We start from the raw sequence: 16,374 nt of genomic DNA on the forward strand, positions 1-16,374 counted from the left end.
ATCTGAGGTTATCAGTCCCCTAGAACTTAGAACTACTTAAAGCTAACTGACCTAAGGACATCACACACATCCATGCCCGAGGCAGGATTCGAACCTGCGACCGTAGCGGTCGCGCGGTTCTGGACTGAAGCGCCTAGAACTGCTCGGCCACAACGGCCGACCACACTATAGCAGGTCAGCAACTGGAAGCAGGGAGTGGGCATTAGGAGTGATTTAAAATGGAATGACCATACAAAATTAATCGTCGGTAAAGCAGATGCTAGACTGAGATTCATTGGAAGAATCCTAAGGAAATGCAATCCGAAAACAAAGGAAGTAGGTTACAGTACATTCGTTCGTCCACTGCTTGAATACTGCTCACCCATGTGGGATCCGTATCAGATAGGGTTGATGGAGGAGATAGAGAAGATCCAACAGAGAGCAGTGTGCTTCGTTACAGGATCATTTAGTAATCGAGAAAGCGTTACAGAGATGATAGATAAACTCCAGTGGAAGACTCTGCAGGAGAGACGCTCAGTAGCTCGGTACGAGCTTTTGTTGAAGTTTCGAGAGCATACCTTCACCGAGGAGTCAAGCAGTATATTGCTCCCTGCTACGTATATCTCGCAAAGAGACCATGAACATAAAATCAGAGAGATTAGAGCCCACAGAGAGACATACCAACAATCTTTCTTTCCATGAACAATACTAGACTGGAATAGAAGGGAGAACCGATAAAGGTACTCAAGGTACCCTCCGCCACACACCGTCAGGTTGCTTGCGGAGTATGGATGTAGATGTAGATGTAATGGGTAATAGGCAGACATCTGTGCAGACCATCACACAGAAATTCCAAACTGCATCTGGATCCACTGCAAGTATTATGACAGTTAGGCAGGAGGTGAAAACTCTTGGATTTCATGGTGAAGCGGCTGCCCATAGGCCACACATCACGCAGGTAAATGCCAAACGACGCCTCGCTTCGCGTAAGGAGCGTAAAAATGGCTCTAAGCAGTATTGGACTTAAAAGGTCATCAGTCCCATAGATAGAACTACTTAAACCTAACTAACCTAAGGACGTCACACACATCCATTCCCGATGCAGGATTCATCATTTCGTAATTTTTATTAATTTTGTGGTTGTTGGAGCACTAATTCGATTAATGAAATTATTCAGAAATAAAGTAGTTTTTATTGCCCATATAGTGTACTAAACATTTACTTACCTTCACACTTTCCCCCTTTAGTGTTTTATAAATTTATGCACAAATAGCATTTCCCAAGAGAGTATTCTGAATTGTAATATAAGAAGGTGCTATACTGAGCAAATACTATTCGTAAGTAATTTATATATTAAGACTTGATGTCCTCCACTTGCAGCTCACGAAACAAATTTTGCTGAATGCTTTTACTATCTCGACGTAATACATACACAGCGTATTTCCTTTTCTCCGCCGTCTTTCTTCCAAAGACACACACAATTCAATTGTGGTACTAGCCACTGCAGCGCATAAGAACAAGTTGTTGTCCGCCATCTAGAAATTTCAGGAAAAATTGTGACAACAGTGTAATACCTAGAGCTTCTAAAAACACAGTCTGGCGCATCCGCCATTTTGTTTCCCAACGAATGCTAAACACAGCATGTAACTGTGTTGTTCTGTTCAAGTTTTCTGAAATATTTCACAGGTTTGATTCCCGCTCATATTTACATCGATTGTGGACTAGACACAAAATCTCGCGTTTTATTTGCTTATTGCTGCTTTTCTTTGCTGTCCGAATGAAGAATAAAGGTGCAAGAAAGACTTATATTTCTCTGATAGAATTGCGTACCATGTTTATGTTTTATTTTCTTCGCGGAATATTCGATAATGACGTTTATTAAATCATGTACCAGGCTCCTATAAGCACGAGTTGGCGTGGCTGCGTCTGAAGTGCATATCTGCGCAATAACCACGTATAAATACGAAACTCACCAAACACGGCACTTCTGATCGAATGAAGGCTCGCTTCAAATTTCCAGGACACACAAGTGTTGTGACTTGGCAAGACAGCCAAGCCACTAGGAGGAAGCCGAAAGGCACACGTTTAAGCTCACGCAGGCTGGCGTGAGGTCTGGAACAGTTAAGGGAATTTATAGTAGCAAAGAACGTAAGTAACTACTGGAATACTTAACTTTAATTCATAATTGGTGAACATCGGTCTGACGGTACATGCATCACAAGATAAATAGCAAATGATAATGGCGCCTTGCTAGGTCGTAGCAAATGACGTAGCTGAAGGCTATGCTAACTATCGTCTCGGCAAATGAGAGCGTATTTTGTCAGTGAACCATCGCTAGCAAAGTCAGCTGTACAACTGGGGCGAGTGCTAGGACGTCTCTCTAGACCTGCCGTGTGGCGGCGCTCGGTCTGCAATCACTGATAGTGGCGACACGCGGGTCCGACGTATGCTAACGGACCGCGGCCGATTTAAAGGCTACCACCTAGCAGGTGTGGTGTCTGGCGGTGACACCACAACAAGAACACACTTGACAGTCTCACGCTACAGAATTCCTTCTCCAAGGTGAAGCACAAGTTACGTGTAAATACGGAAAATGGCTAAAGTTGACAAAGGGTCGACTATCTGTATTGTTAATTTCAACATTCTGCATTCTTTTTTAAATCTGAAGTAAACCGTTGTGCACCGTCCCACGCTGGCGAGCTTGCTCAACTTTGAAAATAGCAGACAGCTCTGAAGTGTTGTGATTACTATTGTGATACAGATCCGATGACGGCAGTTTAGGCCGAATTCTGCCGAAAACGGTCATCTAAATAAAAGTTCTAAGCGATCGTGGCTTGTATTTGATTAATGATGTCAATATACTATAACACACAAATATCGTACTCTGAATACTGTATGTTCTTGAATGTTTTGCTGTGTTATGATATTGGCAGAACCTCTGTTAAGAGGCAGTACTTTCAAAACAGCTAAATAAAAAGCTGCGCTCGAATATCACACACGATTTTTACTATTATATATTGCTTCAGGTCCTAACAAATAGTATTTACTTACAATGCATAACTGTGCGGGGTAACAGTTTTCGCGACGACAGTTAACAGTCCATTTTTTTCTTCTTTCCGTATCTTCTGGGAAACGAATCATTCTACGTCCACTTCTAGAATGGTTAGAACTGTTTATGTCAGCACAGCCACCCATAATTTCATGCTAAAGTGCCGGGACGCAAATCATATAGCACCGCAGCTCTGGGAAACAAAATGGCGGATGCGCCAGCTCATACTTATAGAAGCGTTAGTAAAATCCATAGAGTAAATATCCCTTGAGTGAGCATTGCGTTCTGCGCATGGTGTCAACATTAAACCAGGATTGTCACGTGTTTTCGGGACTTCGCTGTGCGTGTGTGCTTTCTGCAGCGTTTGAAGTTTGTAATATAAAGAGTTTTTCTTGTGTTTCACCGTTTGTTGATAGTGTAATAGCGAGGGTAAATTACTGTTGTTGCTACGGATGCAAAGGAAAATATGAGATATGAGGGATAGTAACTTTTCATGGGTACATACCATGTAGCTCTAATTATAGCTATCATATTAGTAAGAGACACTGTATATGTTTAAAAATTTCGAGATGCCTTATAATTAAGGCTTGATTCTGTAGACCTATTTTTCTACGATTTTATGACTATATAACAGATATTACGACTCGTACAAAACCTTACAAACAATCGCTTCCTCTCGTAAATTTGCTAATGGAACAGGAAAGGGGATGCTTAGTTGTTTCAGCAAATACTATCCTCCATGCATTTATCAGTGACTTGTCGATTATGTGTATAGATTACTCGATCTACTATTTATTTAATAAACTGGGAGCAAGTACGTAAAATGTGTTAAATAAATACTTCAAAGTGTCACCAGCAAGAAAAATTGTGCTTTAGGTCGCAAAAACGAGAAAATAAATACGCAGAAATAGCAATAAAAAGGACGAATTAGCAGGGATATAATCGCTAATGTGTGGCAAATTCGGTGTTTTTCGGACACTTGCAAAAGTACTAGCGTCTGGCAAGTCGTTTTGCAGGACTATCACTGCAAAAACGTACGTCAGGCTCTGTAATACTATAAAGTGCCGTATCGTACCGATAACTACCAAAAATCGAGTGCATCTGAACTATGACACCTATCGCAAAGAAGCAGAATGTAATATCACTTGCCCTTAAAAGTTACGTAGCTGGTTTATTCCCGGTATTAAATGGATACTGTTAAAATGTCTGCGCAACATATATAAATAATCCACGACACGTACGAAAAGAATCAATCTGTACTAGGGATGTAGTGATATTCTAAATATACAGGGGCAAACACGCCACGTCCCGAGATCACGTGACCAGGCCGGCAATGTACACTCCTGGAAATGGAAAAAAGAACACATTGACACCGGTGTGTCAGACCCACCATACTTGCTCCGGACACTGCGAGAGGGCTGTACAAGCAATGATCACATGCACAGCACAGCGGACACACCAGGAACCGCGGTGTTGGCCGTCGAATGGCGCTAGTTGCGCAGCATTTGTGCACCGTCGCCGTCAGTGTCAACGAGTTTGCCGTGGCATACGGAGCTCCATCGCAGTCTTTAACACTGGTAGCATGCCGTGACAGCGTGGACGTGAACTGTATGTGCAGTTGACGGACTTTGAGCGAGGGCGTATAGTGGGCATGCGGGAGGCCGGGTGGACGTACCGCCGAATTGCTCAACACGTGGGGCGTGAGGTCTCCACAGTACATCGATGTTGTCGCCAGTGGTCGGCGGAAGGTGCACGTGCCCGTCGACCTGGGACCGGACCGCAGCGACGCACGGATGCACGCCAAGACCGTAGGATCCTACGCAGTGCCGTAGGGGACCGCACCGCCACTTCCCAGCAAATTAGGGACACTGTTGCTCCTGGGGTATCGGCGAGGACCATTCGCAACCGTCTCCATGAAGCTGGGCTACGGTCCCGCACACCGTTAGGCCGTCTTCCGCTCACGCCCCAACATCGTGCAGCCCGCCTCCAGTGGTGTCGCGACAGGCGTGAATGGAGGGACGAATGGAGACGTGTCGTCTTCAGCGATGAGAGTCGCTTCTGCCTTGGTGCCAATGATGGTCGTATGCGTGTTTGGCGCCATGCAGGTGAGCGCCACAATCAGGACTGCATACGACCGAGGCACACAGGGCCAACACCCGGCATCATGGTGTGATGAGCGATCTTCTACACTGGCCGTACACCACTGGTGATCGTCGAGGGGACACTGAATAGTGCACGGTACATCCAAACCGTCATCGAACCCATCGTTCTACCATTCCTAGACCGGCAAGGGAACTTGCTGTTCCAACAGGACAATGCACGTCCGCATGTATCCCGTGCCACCCAACGTGCTCTAGAAGGTGTAAGTCAACTACCCTGGCCAGCAAGATCTCCGGATCTGTCCCCCATTGAGCATGTTTGGGACTGGATGAAGCGTCGTCTCACGCGGTCTGCACGTCCAGCACGAACGCTGGTCCAACTGAGGCGCCAGGTGGAAATGGCATGGCAAGTCATTCCACAGGACTACATCCAGCATCTCTACGATCATCTCCATGGGAGAATAGCAGCCTGCATTGCTGCGAAAGGTGGATATACACTGTACTAGTGCCGACATTGTGCATTCTCTGTTGCCTGTGTCTATGTGCCTGTGGTTCTGTCAGTGTGATCATGTGATGTATCTGACCCCAGGAATGTGTCAATAAAGTTTCCCCTTCCTGGGACAATGAATTCACGGTGTTCTTATTTCAATTTCCAGGAGTGTATGTTGACAACACAAAATCTGTTCTGCGCATGTGAATGCTCACTCCAGAGATATTTATGGTAAAATCCCTTTTAAGTGCCACGTCAAAAGATCTTTGTCAAAGATATGTGCCGAATAAAGTCAGCTGAGACAAGGCCGCCCCAGATATACGCAGAACGATTAAATATATTGAGGTACGGTTTTCGCCAAGTTATAGCAGACAATACGATGAACTTCCTGACGTTCACAGCTAACTTCTATCGTTCACGATCATCGAATTGTGACGCCGGTTTGTCTCTTCTCCGGCATTTGAAAGAAGCTTCTAAGAGAACCTGAACAACATAACATACATGTTGCTTCATCAAATAATATCAAGGTAACAGGAGAGAAAAACCACGGCCCCCGCCTTCGGGAAAAGAGATTCCACTAAAGTCTGTCCCAGTGTAGCAAATTTCAGCAAACCCTTAACGCACTGTTATCTCGATACCGTTTGATCCAGTCCCATACACTCCACGATATGTCGTTCAAAGTTCAGTAGAAACTTCTTTCAAGTGCCACAAATGTAGAACGAAAAACAAATTCGATGTCGCAATTCGGCGAATGCAAACGATAAAAATTACTCGTGAACGTCTGGTAATTCGTCTTATTGTCCGCTATAGCTGGGCGAAAACTGCTGATCTATTTATTTAATCATTTTGGTTACATTTGGACTGGTCTGTCTTAGCTGCCTCGCGCTGCGTTGTTAGAGCCACGACGGAAAACTTTTGATAATCAGAGAGGATTATTTTGCGTGCCGAGTGCACTGTTTTTGACGAAGAAACAAAATGGTGTAGCAAAGGAAAAATTTAGGTGTCTCAGTTGTTACGTAAACATGAAGTGCGTGGAGCGGGAGCTGCACCTAAAACTGAATCGCAGCTCTTGCTTTCCTTAGCATCAGTCCAAAAATTTGCACATATATAGACTGACGCCTTTCATTAGCTTCCTTTCACAGCTGTGGTGGAAATATAAAAACAGAACAATAATTACCGACGAACAACATAATCTGAAGAAAGGCGATCGGAGACATGTTTGTTAGTGACTGTTTCCCCTTTCTGTAGCTGCTACATCCCAGGTATTCTGATGTCTGCAGTGACGTATGCAAAGCACGTGCTCGTTTTTATTAAAGTACATCAAGGGAAAACAATCTCAACAGAACACGATTAATGAGACGTGAAATACAGATACGACCTGCAACATCTGCTATACAGTTTGTTGGAGGCCAGAAAGCGTGATCGCATAAAAACCACTCTTATTAGTCATCAAAATTCTCAAATTGTTCAAATGGCTCTGAGCGCTATGGGACTTAACAGCTGAGGTCATCAGTCCCCTAAGAACTACTTAAAGCTAACTAACCTAAGGACATCACACACATTCTTGCCCGACGCAGAATTCGAAACTGCGACCGTACCGGTCGCGCGGTTCCAGACTGTAGCGCCTAGAACCGCTCGGCCAAAACGGCCGCCTCCAAATTCTCGGACAGAACAGTGATTCATCAGGCATGTAATTACAACTGCCCTGATTGTTATCAGAGAGACTGATCAAGGTATTTTGTACATTTTTAATATTAATCAGCCGAACAGGTACGCATTTGCACTTGTTTAGATACAAAGAAATTATTCTGCTTTTCGTTTTGAATAAAAAGAATTGCAAAGTTTGTTCGTATTTGCTCCGTTCCTACCTGATACAAGTATCTACTGAATTTGTTGTCTTCCTCACATCTCCGGTAGGACCTTCAAGTAATTCGACTGTTTCCCACCGATCACAGTCTTTTTCTTCGGCATTTGTGCCTGGTACCTGGTGGATAATGGGATGTAGTCGAATTAAGTCGGGTGATGCTGAGGGAATTAGATTAGGAAATGAGACACTTAAAGTAGTAAAGGAGTTTTGCTATTTGGGGAGCAATATAACTGATAATGGTCGAAGTGGAGAGGATATAAAATGTAGACTGGCAATGACAAGGAAAGCGTTTTTGAAGAAGAGAAATTTGTTAACATCGAGTATAGATTTAAGTGTCAGGAAGTCGTTTCTGAAAGTATTTGTATGGAGTGTAGCCATGTATGGCAGTGAAATATGGACGATAAATAGTTTAGACGAGAAGAGAATAGAAGCTTTCGAAATGTGGTGCTACAGAAGAATGCTGAAGATTAGATGGGTAGATCACATAACCAATGAGGAGGTATTGAATAGAATTGGGGAGAAGAGGAGTTTGTGCCACAACTTGACTAGAAGAAGGGATCGGTTGGTAGGACATGTTCTGAGGCATCAAGGGATCACCAATTTAATATTGGAGGGCAGCGTGGAGGGTAAAAATCGTAGATGGAGGCCAAGAGATGAATACACTAAGCAGATTCAGAAGGATGTAGGTTGCAGTAGGTACTGGGAGATGTAGAAATTTGCGCAGGATAGGGTAGCATGGAGAGCTGCATCAAACCAGTCTCAGGACTGAAGACCACAACAACAACAACCTGGTGGATCCAAGAAGGCAATCTATATTTTTTTACCAGCAGCATCAGGTTATTCTTGGACCACTCCATCGCTCACACAACCCATGTCAACCACAAAAGCGTGAAGAGGAGAGGACACAAACTTTTATTTTATTGTTATAGGATTTCCGTACGTGTGCAGACAGCCATCTCAACAGGGGAATGTCAATTATGACGGCACAGACGAAAGGCGAACACCACATCCAAACTCCGCGCTGATTAAAGCTACGACCCGGTCGGGAATTGAATCCTGGGACTTTCGGTCAGCCGGCCAGCGTGGCCGAGCGGTTCTAGGCGCTACAGTCTGGAACCGCGCTACCGCTACGGTCGCAGGTTCGAATCCTGCCTCGGGCATGGATGTGTGTGATGTCCTTAGTTAGGTTTAAGTAGTTCTAAGTCTAGGGGACTGATGACCTTAGAAGTTAAGTCCCGTAGTGCTCAGAGCCATTTGAACCATTTTTTTGACTTCCGGTCAGGAATTGCAGCGCTGACCGCCCAGCTGCCGAGGCGGGCAAAAACGCAATGTTCCTTTGGTGGTTGATTAAAAGAGTGACACAGCCAGCGGAACACGAGCGAATACTAGCGAATGCGAGCCGAACACGGCAGAACACTATTTCATTTGGCGAACAGCCCTTGCCAATGCTGCGACTGAAAACGACGTCACAGGCTGGCCAGTAGTGTTCGGTGACGCCAGTCACGAAGAAAGGACTCGAGGAGGCAGAGCACCACTGCACTGCGAAACGGCGCTCCTTCCGCAGCTGGAGATGACCGACATACTCACGTGCAAATTAGCGCGACAGCAAAACGAGTGCGTTTATCTTCAAGTCGTTAGCAATTGAGCAAAGCGGGCGTAAGACGCGCCAGCCGAGCGTGCATCGACGCTCCGGCTGTCAAGACGGAAAACGAAGCGCAGCGGTTGCAGCCGAGCATCAGTGACGTCACGAGGGACAGCCTCCCACTCCGAGCCCCACGAGAAAGACCAACACCGACTCAAAGGAAGGCCTCGGCGCTTGTTGGTGACATCACATCACCAAGGCGAACGCCAGATCTGTTGCAGGAAGAAACGCCTGGGCGTGCTTATCACTATAAATCTCTTATTTTTGGACAAAATGTTTGGTATTCTTTTGGATTCTGCAGTTTTATTTAGACTATCGTAAAGCTACAAATGAAAATCATAGTTCTGTATTACTGAACCCTGTCCAAATAAACGTAGATCGATATGAGAAGATGCTTTGCCCCATTGCAAGCTTCGGAAATTTTACATTCAAGTAACTATATTTACTTGATCCATTTTGCTATCGAAACTTACCCCAACCCCCTTACAATGAACTCGTTTCTTTCATTTATTTATTTATTTTCGTTTGACATCGTCACTGGAAATGTGAACTAATTTACATGCGTACATCTCCAACTGTTGCCAGTCATTAGATTACAGTCGTTTTCAACGAAAGGAATTCTAAACAGGAAACCAGATAGCTTCGTACATCGAAAATACTGCTGAGGTAAAACTTTTTTAAACATGCACATTGTTGTTGTTGTTGTGGTCTTCAGTCCTGAGACTGGTTTGATGCAGCTCTCCATGCTACCCTATCCTGTGCAAGCTTCTTCGTCACCCAGTACCTACTGCAACCTACATCCTTCTGAATCTGCTTAGTGAATTCATCTCTTGGTCTCCCTCTACGATTTTTACCCTCCACGCTGCCCTCCAATGCTAAATTTCTGATCCCTTGATGCCTCAGAACATGTCCTACCAACCGGTCCCTTCTTCTTGTCAAGTTGTGCCACAAACTCCTCTTCTCCCCAATTCTATTCAATACCTCCTCATTAGTTATGTGATCTACCCATCTAATCTTCAGCATTCTTCTGTAACACCACATTTCGAAAGCTACTATTCTCTTCTTGTCCAAACTATTTATCATCCATGTTTCACTTCCATACATGGCTATACTCCATAGCAATACTTTCAGAAACGACTTCCTGACACTTAAATCTATACTCGAAGTTAACAAATGTCTCTTCTTCAGAAACGCTTTTCTTGCCATTGCCAGTCTACATTTTATATCCTCCCTATCTCGACCATCATCAGTTATTTTGCTCCCCAAATAGCAAAACTCCTTTACTACTTTAAGTGCCTCATTTCCTAATCTAATTCCCTCTGCATCACCCGAATTAATTCGACTACATTCCATTATCCTCGTTTTGCTTTTGTTGGTGTTAATCTTATATCCTCCTTTCAAGACACTGTCCATTCCATTCAACTGCTCTTCCAAGTCATTTGCTGCCTCTGACAGAATTACAATGTCATCGGCGAACCTCAAAGTTTTTATTTCTTCTCCATGGATTATGCACATTATAAAACATAAATATTCCCCTCTTGCAACTGAAAGGAGAAACTTTATAAGATAAAAAAATTTTATTTGATAAAACAAGTATCTCTCTTTTGCTTCTTCTTCTGTCCCCCACCCCGTCCCCCTACGTGTACAATCGCAACATATTTCATTAACATTCAGTGCTCCTCACCCCATAGTCAACCAAGATACCTAAAGAAGAGCACCAATATGTTCACAGTTTTTTGTAAAAGCAACCCAGTAGAAACGTAACTTCCTCAGATTTACAAATAAGGTAAAGGACCACGAATTCTATTGTTGCTGGACCATGAAGTTGTTTTTGTACGTCAATCCTTAAAACAGGTGGCAATTTAAGTTCAGGAGAACACTATTTGTTAAGAAGTGTAATGAACTGCACAATTAATTGATTGCAGAAACCTCTAACAAGGGAACCTCCCCATCGCAGCCCCCTCAGATTTAGTTATAAGTTAGCAAAGTGGATAGGCCTTGAAAAACTGAACACAGATCAATCGAGAAAACAGGAAGAAATTATGTGGAACTATGAAGAAAATAAGCAAAATACACAAACTGAGTAGTCCAAGTGAGATAAGCAATATCAAGGAGAGCGTTAGGGGAGGAGCGCCGTGGTCCTGTGGTTAGCGTGACCAGCTGTGAAACGAGAGATCCTTGGTTCAAGTCTTCTCTCGAGTGAAAATTTTAATTTTTTGTTTTCAGACAATTATATCTGTCCGTCTGTCCGTCCGATGCGATCACTTTTTTGGGAGTGATAATCACATCCACAAGAAAACCTAAATCGGGCAAGGTAGAAGAATCTTTTTACCCATTCGCCAAGTGTACAAGTTAGGTGGGTCGACAACATATTCCTGTCATGTGATGCACATGCCGTCACCAGTGTCGTATAGAATATATCAGACGTGTTTTTCTGTGGAGGAATCGGTTGACCTATGACCTTGCGATCAAATGTTTTCGGTTCCCATTGGAGAGGCACGTCCTTTCGTCTACTAACCGCACGGTTTTGCAGTGTGGTCGCAAAACACAGACACAAAATTTATTACAGTGAACAGATACGTCAATGAACGAACGGACAGATCATAAGTTTGCGAAAATAAAGAAAGTAAACCTTTCACTCGAGGGAAGAGTTGAACCAAAGACCTCACGTTCCGCAGCTGCTCTGAGGGGGGTGTGATGGGGAGGTTCCCTTGTAAGAACAATGTGTGTTGGTCAACTACCGCCAATAGTTCACATATTCCTGTGCCAGAGAGGGGGACACCACCATTATGAGTATGCCTGCAACAGACCTGGTGTTCGCCGTGCCTAGCTGACGTGACGTCACCAACAAGCGCCGAGGCCTTCGTTTGAGTCGGTGTTGGAAAGATGGGCCGCGGCGCGTACGTCATCCGCCGACCTTCACGTGACCAGGAAAGGTCGAACTACCGAACTGCACCAGTGAGCCTAAAGCCGTCGGCACACGGACCGTGCTGTCGAACGTTCTACATCTACATCTACATCTACATCTACATCCATACTCCGCAAGCCACCTGACGGTGTGTCGCGGAGGGTACCTCGAGTACCTCTATCGATTCTCCCTTCTATTCCAGTCCCGTATTGTTCGTGGAAAGAAAGATTGTCGGTATACCTCTGTGTGGGCTCTAATCTCTCTGATTTTATCCTCATGGTTTCTTCGCGAGATATACGTAGGAGGGAGCAATATACTGCTTGACTCTTCGGTGAAGGTATGTTCTCGAAACTTCAACAAAAGCCCGTACCGAGCTACTGAGCGTCTCTCCTGCAGAGTCTTCCACTGGAGTTTATCTATCATCTCCATAACGCTTTCGCGACTACTAAATGATCCTGTAACGAAGCGCGCTGCTCTCCGTTGGATCTTCTCTATCTCTTCTATCAACCCTATCTGGTACGGATCCCACACTGCTGAGCAGTATTCAAGCAGTGGGCGAACAAGCGTACTGTAACCTACTTCCTATGTTTTCGGATTGCATTTCCTTAGGATTCTTCCATTGACTCTCAGTCTGGCATCTGCTTTACCGACGATCAACTTTATATGATCATTCCATTTTAAATCACTCCTAATGCCTACTCCCAGATAATTTATGGAATTAACTGCTTCCAGTTGCTGACCTGCTATTTTGTAGCTAAATGATAAGGGGATCTATCTTTCTATGTATTCGCAGCACATTACACTTGTCTACATTGAGATTCAATTGCCATTTCCTGCACCATGCGTCAATTCGCTGCAGATTCTCCTGCATTTCAGTACAATTTTCCATTGTTACAACCTCTCGATATACCACAGCATCATCCGCAAAAATCCTAAGTGAACTTCCGATGTCATCCACAAGGTCATTTATGTATAATGTGAATAGCAATGGTCCTACGACATTCCCCTGCGGCACACCTGAAATCACTCTTACTTCGGAAGACTTCTCTCCATTGAGAATGACATGCTGCGTTCTGTTATCTAGGAACTCTTCAATCCAATCACACAATTGGTCTGATAGTCTATATGCTCTTACTTTGTTCATTAAACGACTGTGGGGAACTGTATCGAACGCCTTGCGGAAGTCACATGGCATCTACCTGGGAACCCGTGTCTATGGCTCTCTGAGTCTCGTGGACGAATAGCGCGAGCTGGGTTTCACACGATCGTCTTTTTCGAAACCCGTGCTGATTCCTACAGAGTAGATTTCTACTCTCCCGAAAAGTCATTATACTCGAACATAATACGTGTTTCAAAATTCTACAACTGATAGACGTTAGAGGTATAGGTCTATAGTTCTGCACATCTGTTCGACGCCCCTTCTTAAAAACGGGGATGACCTGTGCACTTTTCCAATCCTTTGGAACGCTACGCTCTTCTAGAGACCTACGGTACACCGCTGCAAGAAGGGAGTCGTTCCTTCGCGTACTCTATGTGAAATCGAACTGGTATCCCATCAGGTCCAGCGGCCTTTCCTCTTTTGAGCGATTTTAATTGTTTCTCTATTCCCCCTGTCGTCTATTTCGATATCTACCATTTTGTCATCTGTGCGACAATCTAGAGAAGGAGCTACAGTGCAGTCTTCCTCTGTGAAACAGCTTTGGAAAAAGACATTTAGTATTTCGGTCTTCAGTCTGTCATTCTCTGTTTCAGTACCATTTTGGTCACAGAGTGTCTGGACATTTTGTTTTGATCCACCTATCGCTTTGACATAAGACCAAAATTTCTTAGGATTTTCTGCCAAGTCAGTACATAGAACTTTACTTTCGAATTCATTGAATGCCTCTCGCATAGCCCTCCTCGCACTACATTTCGCTTCGCGTAATTTTTGTTTGTCTGCAAGGCTTTGGCTATGTTTATGTTTGCTGTGAAGTTGCCTTTGCTTCCGCAGCAGTTTTCTACCTTGTTTGTTGTACCACGGTGGCTCTTTTCCATCTCTTACGATCTTGCTTGGCACATACTCATCTAACGCATTATGTACGATGGTTTTGAACTTTGTCCACTGATCCTCAACACTATCTGTACTTGAGACAAAACTTTTGTGTTGAGCCGTCAGGTACTCTGTAATCTGATTTTTGTCACTTTTGCTAAACAGAAAAATCTTCCTACCTTTTTTAATATTTCTATTTACGGCTGAAATCATCGATGCCGTAACCGCTTTATGATCGCTGATTCCCTGTTCTGCGTTAACTGTTTCAAATAGTTCGGGTCTGTTTGTCACCAGAAGGTCTAATATGTTATCGCCACGAGTCGGTTCTCTGTTTAACTGTTCAAGGTAGTTTTCAGATTAAGCACTTAAAAAATTTTCACTGGATTCTTTGTCCCTGCCACCCGTTATGAACGTTTGAGTCTCCCAGTCTATATCCGGCAAATTAAAATCTCCACCCAGAACTATAACATGGTGGGGAAATCTACTCGAAATATTTTCCAAATTATCCTTCTCAACCACAACAGCTGCTGAGCCAGGGGGCCTATAGAGACATCCAATTACCATGTCTGAGCCTGCTTTAACCGTGACCTTCACCCAAATTATTTCACATTTCGGATCTCCGTCAATTTCCTTCGATACTATTGCACTTCTTATCGCTATAAACACGCCTCCTCCTTCACTGTCCAGCCTGTCTCTGCGGTATACATTCCAATCTGAGTTTATAATTTCATTACTGTTTACATCTGATTTCAGCCAACTGTCTGTCCCTAGTACTATGTGGGCATTGTGACCGTTTATTAATGAGAGCAGTTCTGGGACCTTTCTATAGACGCTCCCGCAGTTTACTATTAGCACATTAATATTGTTATTCCCTGTTGCATTTTGCCTACTCCTACCTTGCCGCGTCTCAGGAGGCGTCTTGTCGAGCCTAGGGAGGGAATTCTCTAATCTAAAACGTTAACGTTGAGCATGCCAAGTTCAACGAGCTGCTGAACGCTCAGCAACGATGCGACTTGTGCACACGGTACGTGGGCCCCAACGTGGTATATGCGATCGCAACGCACTCCAGCGACAGTTGAGGGATGTTTCTAGTTCGTAAATCACACTGTTTACTCAACGGGTGCGCGTAATTCCCACGTTAGCTCTATTAAAACGCACATTTCTTCCATCGTCCACGAAAAGGAAAGTACCATGACCAATCAGTAAGGACACAGGCTTATAAAAGTTCCGTTACAGACAGTGCGTTACATATTTGCAATACTTCTCCGCATAAGATAAACGTTATTTCATGAGTCCCACATTTTAGTAAAACTCCAAGGTCAGTCTTACTTGATCACTGTTCCTACCCAGTAGCAGAATCTTTGCAACATGTGAATTACGAAGCGTAAAAGAAGAAGGAGTAAAATATCTTTAAACAAGTAGCGCAAGCTGTCCTTTAGATTAAGCCAATCGAACAAAGTCACACCCCAAAAAAAGGTGAACTTGTATTTACATAACATCGAATATTATAGTCTACACTTATATTAAACTAATAATAAAGTATCGGAACCTAATAAAAACGTGAATGTTAAGAAAAAAAATTGGTTGTGTCAGGACACGAACCACTGCCCCAACAAAAAGAACTCCCTACAGAACACTCACGCTCTTCATTTCGCTAAACCAACATCTCACATATTGGCACTGATCATAGTTTCTTAGCGCATGCTAAAAACATTAATCGTAGATATGTTACTAACTGAAATTGAATTATAACAAATTGTACCAAGAACAATGCGTTTTGGGTGGATCTTCAGTGTGTCGCTGCCTTCAAATAGCCTACTCTCATTATACGCAAGTTACAATAATTCTTTTGCCACGAATATGATGTTTTTCATTATTTAATTGGAACGAATCACACAGTTAACAACGGGTTTTTCAGTGATTCTCAATTTGCTGGTGCTCAGAAACGGCATATGTACATATAGGCTTGAAATGAATGCCAATATGGCGCCTCACAACTCTGTAGTGAAGGGGGACGGCGTGCGTGTGACGTAGGTGGCGTTGTGCCATCTCATTGGTCAACGCTCAGACGCACGCTCAGAATATCTGCCATGCCAGATATTGCCCTGCACGTTCGGAAAGACTCCCGAACGCGCTGTTCCACGCTATGACGTCAGAAACTCGGCACGCTCAACGCTCAACGTTCGGATGCACGGTCCGTGTGCCGACGGCTTAAAAGGCTGCGGTCACAGCGGTTCCGATATCGGTGGATTCTGCCTACGACCGACATCGGGCGCAGACGGCTGATCCTTTCACGTCAGTACGCCACTAC

The 16,374-nt window shown here is 44.1% G+C and overlaps 1 protein-coding gene across 3 annotated transcripts in view; it reads right to left on the reverse strand.

Moving 5' to 3' along the window:
- Positions 1-16,374, reverse strand: part of LOC126427192 (ankyrin-1-like) — a 61,631-nt gene that overhangs the window by 18,726 nt on the left and 26,531 nt on the right. For 2 of the 3 annotated variants that reach the window (XM_050089420.1, XM_050089418.1), the window contains exon 2: positions 1,953-2,091. The exons of the other annotated variant lie outside the window; for it this stretch is intronic. The gene's annotated coding sequence lies outside the window, so the exon portion shown is untranslated. The remainder of the gene's footprint in view (positions 1-1,952; positions 2,092-16,374) is intronic. 3 annotated transcript variants of the gene reach the window in all.

This window comes from Schistocerca serialis, chromosome 11 (genome assembly GCF_023864345.2).
Source record: "Schistocerca serialis cubense isolate TAMUIC-IGC-003099 chromosome 11, iqSchSeri2.2, whole genome shotgun sequence".
Lineage (NCBI taxonomy): Eukaryota > Metazoa > Arthropoda > Insecta > Orthoptera > Acrididae > Schistocerca > Schistocerca serialis.